General features: G+C 36.7%; 1 long non-coding RNA gene across 1 annotated transcript; it reads left to right on the forward strand.

The window, feature by feature from the left end:
• Window positions 1–6,314: 6,314 nt before the first annotated feature.
• On the forward strand, window positions 6,315–7,676 carry LOC309492285. Its single transcript, XR_014203502.1, has 2 exons — window positions 6,315–7,157; window positions 7,207–7,676. It is a non-coding gene; the product is annotated as an uncharacterized lncRNA (long non-coding RNA).
• The last annotated feature ends 480 nt before the right edge of the window (window positions 7,677–8,156 follow it).

The following is an 8,156-nucleotide window of genomic DNA, read 5'->3' on the forward strand; positions in this document are numbered from 1 at the left end:
TGTTCGGGGGCTTTCTTTTTCGTTGTCCTTTCCCTCTCTGCTCCACCTGGCTGTTTTCTCTCCATCACCGGGTGCTGCTCGCATTTTCTGTTTAACCGGCTGATGCTTAAAGTGGAATCGTAGCCTTGCCAGTCAAGACTAACAGATTCATGATTTTATTTTATTTTATTTTATAATAATAATTTTATTGAATGACGAATTCGAAAATGATCACTGGACACTGGTAAAGGTAGTAGTATAAATATATATATAATAGTAGATTAAAAAAAAATTAGCAGGCCAAATTAGTCGGCAGGCCACCGGGAATTCTCCCGGTGCTCCCGATGGCCAGTCCGGGCCTGGATGGAGGGTCTCATCCATGGCACCATTTCTAGGATTCAGCTCTGGGCTCCTCATCTTCAGTGCTCACACCAGTCTGTAGACATTCAGATCCTACAAAAATGCACAAACATTATACAAAAGCAGTAACAACACAATGTCATTTGATTTCTGTATTAGAAGAAACAAAATGATCTTACTTTATTTATTTTTTTCAGGTCCCCCCCCCCCCCCCCCCCCGGAATCTCTGTGTGAAAGGGGCTTAATTCAAATAAACTACAACTTAAAGGAGCTGTATGTAAGAAATGTATTTCAATTAATCATAAAATGGCCCTGATATGTCACTAGACATTAAGAAATTATGTTCCTTTCAAATACTTATATCACTGACAACAGTAGTCCGGCCAGGATATTGTCATTTAAAAAGTGAAATTGCAGCCCTCAACTGATGTTGATGTTGTCATCTTGTGTTTTGGCCTGAAGCGCCACCCTCCACCTATCTGCCAATCACGAAGTCAGTAGTGTTTCGGCATTGGGGTTGCCAGCTCTGCTCTAGTTACCACAGCTACATAGCAGCCTACGTTCCTGCTGGATCCTGCAGCCTATCTGGCAACCTCGAGTCAGGGGGGAGGGGGAGGGGATACACCGCTCTACAGTAATTTGAAAGTGATTACAGTACCAGTTTTGCCCACAATCTTACATACGGCTCCTTTAAAGGCACAATATGTAATTTTTTTGCTTTAAAAATAGCAAAAATCACTATATCTATGTTATATATATTTTTTAGTTGTGTACTTACATTATCCCGACTGTTTCCAACAACTTTCAAACCAGGAGAAATTTTAATTTAATTCGAAGACACGGCACGTTTCTTTATTTCCGTTTTGTCGCAGTCAATGGCGTCATATCCGCGTTGTCCCTGGTTTCCGCTTGTACTGCCATGGTAACCAGAGCTATGAACCAGAGCCCTCTGATAGTAACCAAGACGACGGACGTGGACCACTGTAGTTCGCAATGTCTATCTGCACGCTGTTGTTATTTCGTTCAAACATTATGGACCATGGCAAGCAGACTTTGGATAAAAAAGGAGAACTAAACTGAGAATCAATATCAGCGCTGTGTTTTCGAGATGCCGAGAGCTCCCATAGACAGTAACGTTATATAAACGAGAGCTCCACGTCCGAGACTTCAACCGCTCCTACATGTACTTTATTAAACAGGTGAGCACATTTACATAAAACTAATCAATGTTATATAGTTCAACAATGATAAAATGTCAGAATATGATCTGTATGTTATTCTAATGTTGATCTAGCTTACTGCTAGTCTCATACAGACAAACTAACACATACATTTCAACACATTCAAATGCAGTTTAGTGTGATAGTGTAATGGTAGACCAAGTGAAACAGTGCTGCGTTACCTCACAAGTTTAATTTGTCTAATAAACTGACCTGTGAGTTGTAATTCTGCACTCGTGTAGTTCGGTAGAATGAAATGTCCATATTCCTTTCATATCTGCGGGACTCGCGTCGCATGTGGAGCTGATAGCTGTCTCTTAGCAATCCCGAACTGCTTCATATCACAGTCATGATAAAAGCATCAACGTATTCAGTCATCCATAAACATTATTAGATCGGTAGGCTTGACGTTGACGACAAGATCCATAATTCTTAGCAAATGTTGCGTCATCAAACTACGCCTTTGTTATTGTAAATATGTTAGCGACCCCTAGTGGAGAAAAAATTCCATAGTGTACGTTTAAGATTCAAATAGATTTTGTTATTCATTTCTGTATACTCACTCAAAGCCTTTGATGGCAGCATTCAGCTTCATGAGCCACTCTCCACCAGATAAACACACATCTGTTCATCTGTCCCTGTAACATCCAGACAAGATTCACGTTACCTAGGGTGACCATATTCCAGGTCATGTCCGGCCGGGATTTCGAGATCGCCCAAAATATCCGCGATTCGGCTTTTGCTTTCTCGTCGCCATTCATTTTGTTTACATGTACACCTTTTGATTCAGTAGTAGCCTACTGAATTAATTCCGATTGGTTAATCTGAATGTAGTGTTTACATGAACGCTAAACAAGTGATCGGTTGATGTGCGTGTAAGCATTGCTAAGAAAATTCCTGTGTTTTCGTCTCGATCGGGATCCGTGTGAATCAGAATGCATGACCTGCAAAGCTGGCACGTACGTGTCAGTGTCAAATAATGTAATAATGTAAACATAATGAATGGTGACTGTAGAAAGCAAAAGCCGAATCCCGGGCATTTTGGGCGATCTCGAAATCCTGGCCAGATATGTCCTGGTTAAACAGGACGTATGGTCACCCTACGTTACCTCTGTGATTTATGTGCTCAATACAACATTTACATGTTGAGGTTGTTGCTGATGTGTTAACTCACTCTTTATCCAACATAAATGCTCCTCAATTTATCAACAGTACTAATGGACAAATAAAATAGACAACTTATGTTTGGTTACTTTATAGATTATTTACCTTACAGCTCATTTATCTAATGTAAACCGTGTTGACAACAGTGAATTCTACATAATAGCACACATTCATCACTCAAATGTCTATTTAATGTTGTGATTTGCTCATCTGCAATACTTATAGAATATTTTCCTGTCAGATGTAAATAGACATTTAAAATAAGCGTCTTTAAGTTGTATATGTTTTATGTAAGTAAATCCACTTTGGAAACGGACAGAAAAAGCACAACTATATATACTGGCTAACGTCTTTACACCTTTCACAATTCAACAGATACAGTAGTTCAACACATAGATTTTAACACAAGGAACTTTGTTTACTCACATTTGAAAACACCCTGCTGATCTACACGATGTTCGATTATGACGTATCCTCTCCTGTGGCCTTCTGGGATAGAAAAGTATACATCGATGGGTGCTTCAGAATCTGGGCAGAAGCAGTAGGCCATCCGGGATCTTCTCGCCTACTCTTTATGAATACTGATGTTTCGGACATACTACTTCTTTCACGTACTGTTTTCTCCTACTATATAGGAGCTAAGGAAGCATATTCGAACGCACTAAAAGCATACGCACGTCCGAATCTCGCGAGAATTAGTATGTCACCCAGGTAATTCTCACTTACTCTTTTATGGATACTAAGGATTCGGACATACTTATTCGCTCGCCTACTGTTTTTTTCCCTACTATAGGTAAGTATGTGGTTTCGCAGCCAGGCACTCTGCACACAGTAATTTGTCTGGTCTTGACTTGGAATACAGATTACGATCCTGCCTACTTACCTGTGATTACTTTCCTCCTGTGTTTCTCATCATCCCTGTTCCTGTATTCCTTCATTTGTTCTTCAACTCTAGCATCCCTCCAGCATTTCATCTGTTCCTGTAAAACAAAGACAGATTTTAAATTACAGATTATTCTCCTATCTAATGGAAACTTAAAGGAATAGTTCACTCAAAAATGAAAATGCAGTCAATTACTCACCCTCAAGTTGTTCCAAACCTGTATGAATTTCTTTCTTCTGCTTAACACAAAATATGATATTTTGTGTTGAAGTGAACTATCTTTTTTTTAACATTTCTGAGTGAACTACCCTTACGAAAAAGTAGTTTATTCAAGTGTTCTATTAGTATACTTCTTTTAAACTAAAAAAGTTTCAGTCTACATTTTATATACTTCTCAAAAATATACTTTATGTACTTCTCAGAAATATGCTTAAAATTACACTTAAGTGTACTTGACTTATACTGAGAGAAAAGTCCAAGTATATTTGGCCTGTACTTGTACTCAAACTTTTGATCGAGATATACTTAAAGTATAATTAAGTATTCAAAGTATACGTGGCTTGTAGTTGTGTTAACTCTGTTGATCAAGTAGCCTGTTAAATATACTTTTTTTACATAGTTTTTCATATACAGTCTTATGAAACTTACATTGTTTGAAAATATTGATTAGAATATTGATATAAAACAGATATGTTTCTAATTCTGCATATCTGAATTTTTGTGTAGGCTAGTCCATTGGTAGTGTACATAGGAATTTACTTTAATTGTACTTTACTCTTTCCCCACTATTGACAGAAATTTCGAGTAACCCCAGAGTGCAGTCTGGACGATGGGGCGGGGCGACACTTTTAGGCGGGGCGACACGTGTCGCTCCGCCCACACCCGATTTTATTGGTTTATAATACAGCAATCTAATTGGCGTAGACGCTTGAGGCATGAGCATGCGCATTCCTTTATGTACGAGTCTATGGTAGGAATGATCTACGACTACGACGCTGTTTGGCAATACTACAGAAATATTAAGTGATGATAACCATGGGGATTTCCGATTTCAGTATAGCTTAATGATCAATTGGATAATATTTTGCTGAATTTACGAATCAAGTTAGTTGAAGTTACTGTCAAAATGTATTCGTATAGCGCTCAATTCACATCGTCTCAAAGCAGCTTTACAAAAAAAAATCATATTGTAAGCTTTAGGCAAATATTGAGCAGTTTTAGGGCTAGGCAATATCACAAAATATGTTGCTGATAAATTACTGTTTGAGATTTAGCCTAGATAGCCTACTCTTATATTTATTAATTTACCCTGAAGATAAGTCAGTGCCACTTTTAGTGAGCAATGATCATGACAGCATGAAATTACTGGCATAGCACAGGCTATCAAAGGAGAGATAATTTCTATAGGCTGATATAGACAATATTTTTCCGCATGTCATGCAGGGCTTCGGAATTTCAAATCATTCGTAAATGCTTCTTCGTTTTTCCATTAGGATCAGTGAATAAACACAAACTCGGGATTTTACACAAATGATGATAATTCACTGTATATCAGTAAAACATAGGATAAATCCGAAAGTGTGTTTTATTTTATTTTAAAGCAAAACCACAGTGACAAATAAGACAATAATAGGCTAGCCTACCAAATAGTAGGCTATACAAGCCCAGATCGATATAATAAATCTGTTTTACTAAATACATATTTATTTATTTTCACATTTCAGCACTACACGGTTTTAATTCTATTGTAACCAACGCACAAAACCCAATGGCCTGATGTCACAGTAACAGATCGAAGTAGCCTACGGTTGACACTTATAGAAAACATGAATCTTTAAAACTATAACATAGGGATTTACAGAACCAACAGGCCCTCATTTTATTAACAAAGAAACGTGAGTTTGCCATTAAACATTTTATTTGCACTTTGTAGCCTACCAAATAATGCACGCATTGGACAACATCTCGTTAAAAAAATGACAACAAAAAACGGTCGTGCTTTAAAAATTAAAATCAGCTGCTTTTACATTCTTAGAGTGAATTATCATCCTTTGCGTAAAATCCCGAGTTTGTAAAACATCTCCTTGAAGTAGGCCTGGGTTCGTTTTTAAACAATAACTTCATCCATTCTGTTTCTTAAGTACAATAAAACATTAGCCAAAAGATCTTAACTAAAATTACCATGGTAAACCGACAAGATAGACATATAGCCTACGATTAAAGTTAGCATTTAATATTTCTTTAATACGGCCAAATCATTCATAAAATCGTACTTAAAGGAATGCGCATGCTCAGACCTGAATCGTATACACCAATAAGATTGCGGTATTATAAACCAATTAAATTGGGTGTGGGCGGAGCGACACGTGTCGCCCCGCCTAAAAGTGTCGCCCCGCCCCATCGTCCAGACTGCACTCTGGGGTACTACGAAATTTCCAGCTATCCATGTTTTCACTGGTACACGGTAGGGGGCGCTATGACACATCTTCTAATAGAGCATCTCCGGATCAAAACACAGGCGAAGAAGAAGCTGGAACCAGTGATAGAAGATTGTTCACTCAAATGTAAAATAACGTGATCATCAAACATTAAACAGCGTGTAAATCAAAACTGCTTAATGTTACCAAATAAAATGAAGCATAACCCATGAAGAGAAAACGATCATCGTTCTGAATCTGATCCAGATCTGATCAAGGTGTAGTCTTTTAGCACCCCTTCCTCATCACCCCCAATTTGGGCGAGTGAGGCATACATGACATACCCAAAATAAAAAGGTTGCTGCTCACAAGTCATTCTGAATAGACACATAACCAACATATATTTAGAAAGCCAACCCTTGAGAGTTTACAGTTCAAGACTCAAAATTAACCAGACTGTTATTAATATTGAGATATATAAGCTCAAACATAAAAACAAAAACAACAAATATTAAGACAATATTTATTAAATGTATAAAAATATTATGTGAATTTAGGATAGCAACTTATAACCACAACTAAAGTGTAGCCACAATTGTGGTCATGCTTCATTTCAATTTTGAGGATGATATCTCTAAAATTATGCATTTTATGAAGCCTATTGTGTGACCATGTCAGGAGAAAGCTCCTGCAGCAGGCGCATTAGCACAACAGGTAGCCTCGAGCTACATGACACAATTTAATTTATTAATATTATACTTTTATTTAAAGCTCAATTTAAAACACCATTAAGTATTTGTATCATATTCCGGTCGCGGTTTACAATGCTTTCAAGTCATAAAAATATTTTGAAATATGTTATATTTAGCATTTTATATGAAGCTATGCGCTATGCTTACCTATACCTATATTCTTTATGCATATAAAAATACCCCAAATCGCACGAAAATCACCCACAAAACACACATACTTAATTCGTGCATTTATTAACTTCTTGTTTCAGGTGTAGAGATGTTACTTTCGCTTTGTTATCACGGATGTCCAGAATCAGGAAATGTACACATGACGCGTCATGCAGAAGAGGTCACGTTGAATCACGTGGATGATTGACAGCTGCACAAGCAAATCATATTTGTTTGAGGTCACATCTGACGCGAATCAGGAAGAGGAGATAAACATCTAGCTCCGTTAGCTGTTTGAGCTCTTCAGATCGCATTATTCAGTGGAAATGAATAGAAATCGTTATTCTGTATGCCTAAATTTTTTACTAGCATGTGATAATTAATAATTAATTCTCCAAATATGCGCACTATTGGACTAAGAGCCCTGGTGGATGCTGTATATTGCATGTATTTGAGCACAAATAAACCGGAGAAGACGAGAATGAATGTTGTGTGAGTGATTATTTCTATTCAAAATAACGATCGTTACAGATTAATTATTTTGCACTCCTGGCATAAATTAAGAAATTAATGTCACTGCAAACCAGTTTAATCATAAACAGTGGTCAAATATCGAAGCTGGAGTCTTAAACCTTTCTTATAATGCTGAGTTTGTCCAGATCAAGTAAGAGTGTGATGTTTTGACGAGAAATGAATTTTGAACAACAATAATCCGGGATCACCAGTGATCCCTGTCGAGGAAGGGGTTAAACTTTGTTTAAAATGTTGCCTTTCTTTATGAAACTTACCGACATTCAAGTGTTGGTTTTAAAATGAGTTAAAGTAGGCTACAGTTAATGGTATTTTTCAAGTACAAAAAAATAACATTTGAACATAGAATATAATACTGCAAGTGCAAAAATATATAAATTGTAAACTACAAGTATACTTGCAGTATAAACTACTAGTAGTTTACTGAGAGTACATTTCAGTGTGTACTTTCATAAACTAAAAAATTTACTACTTGTATTAAAATAGTCCAATGAACCATGGATTTGTTTAGTTTATAATACGTTTTATTTTTTACTTAAACAAATACAACATATATCCTAACATTCAAAACTCATCGGCTTAAAAATAAAACACAACAGTTTTCTGTAGCCTTGTGGGAACTTATTCAATAGAATTAGACTTCTAGAATGTTCTTTCCAGTGCAAAAAATTATATTTTTTATTTAATTAGACAACATTTT

This window comes from Leuciscus leuciscus, assembly GCF_965113295.1.
Source record: "Leuciscus leuciscus genome assembly, chromosome: 2".
Taxonomy (NCBI): domain Eukaryota; kingdom Metazoa; phylum Chordata; class Actinopteri; order Cypriniformes; family Leuciscidae; genus Leuciscus; species Leuciscus leuciscus.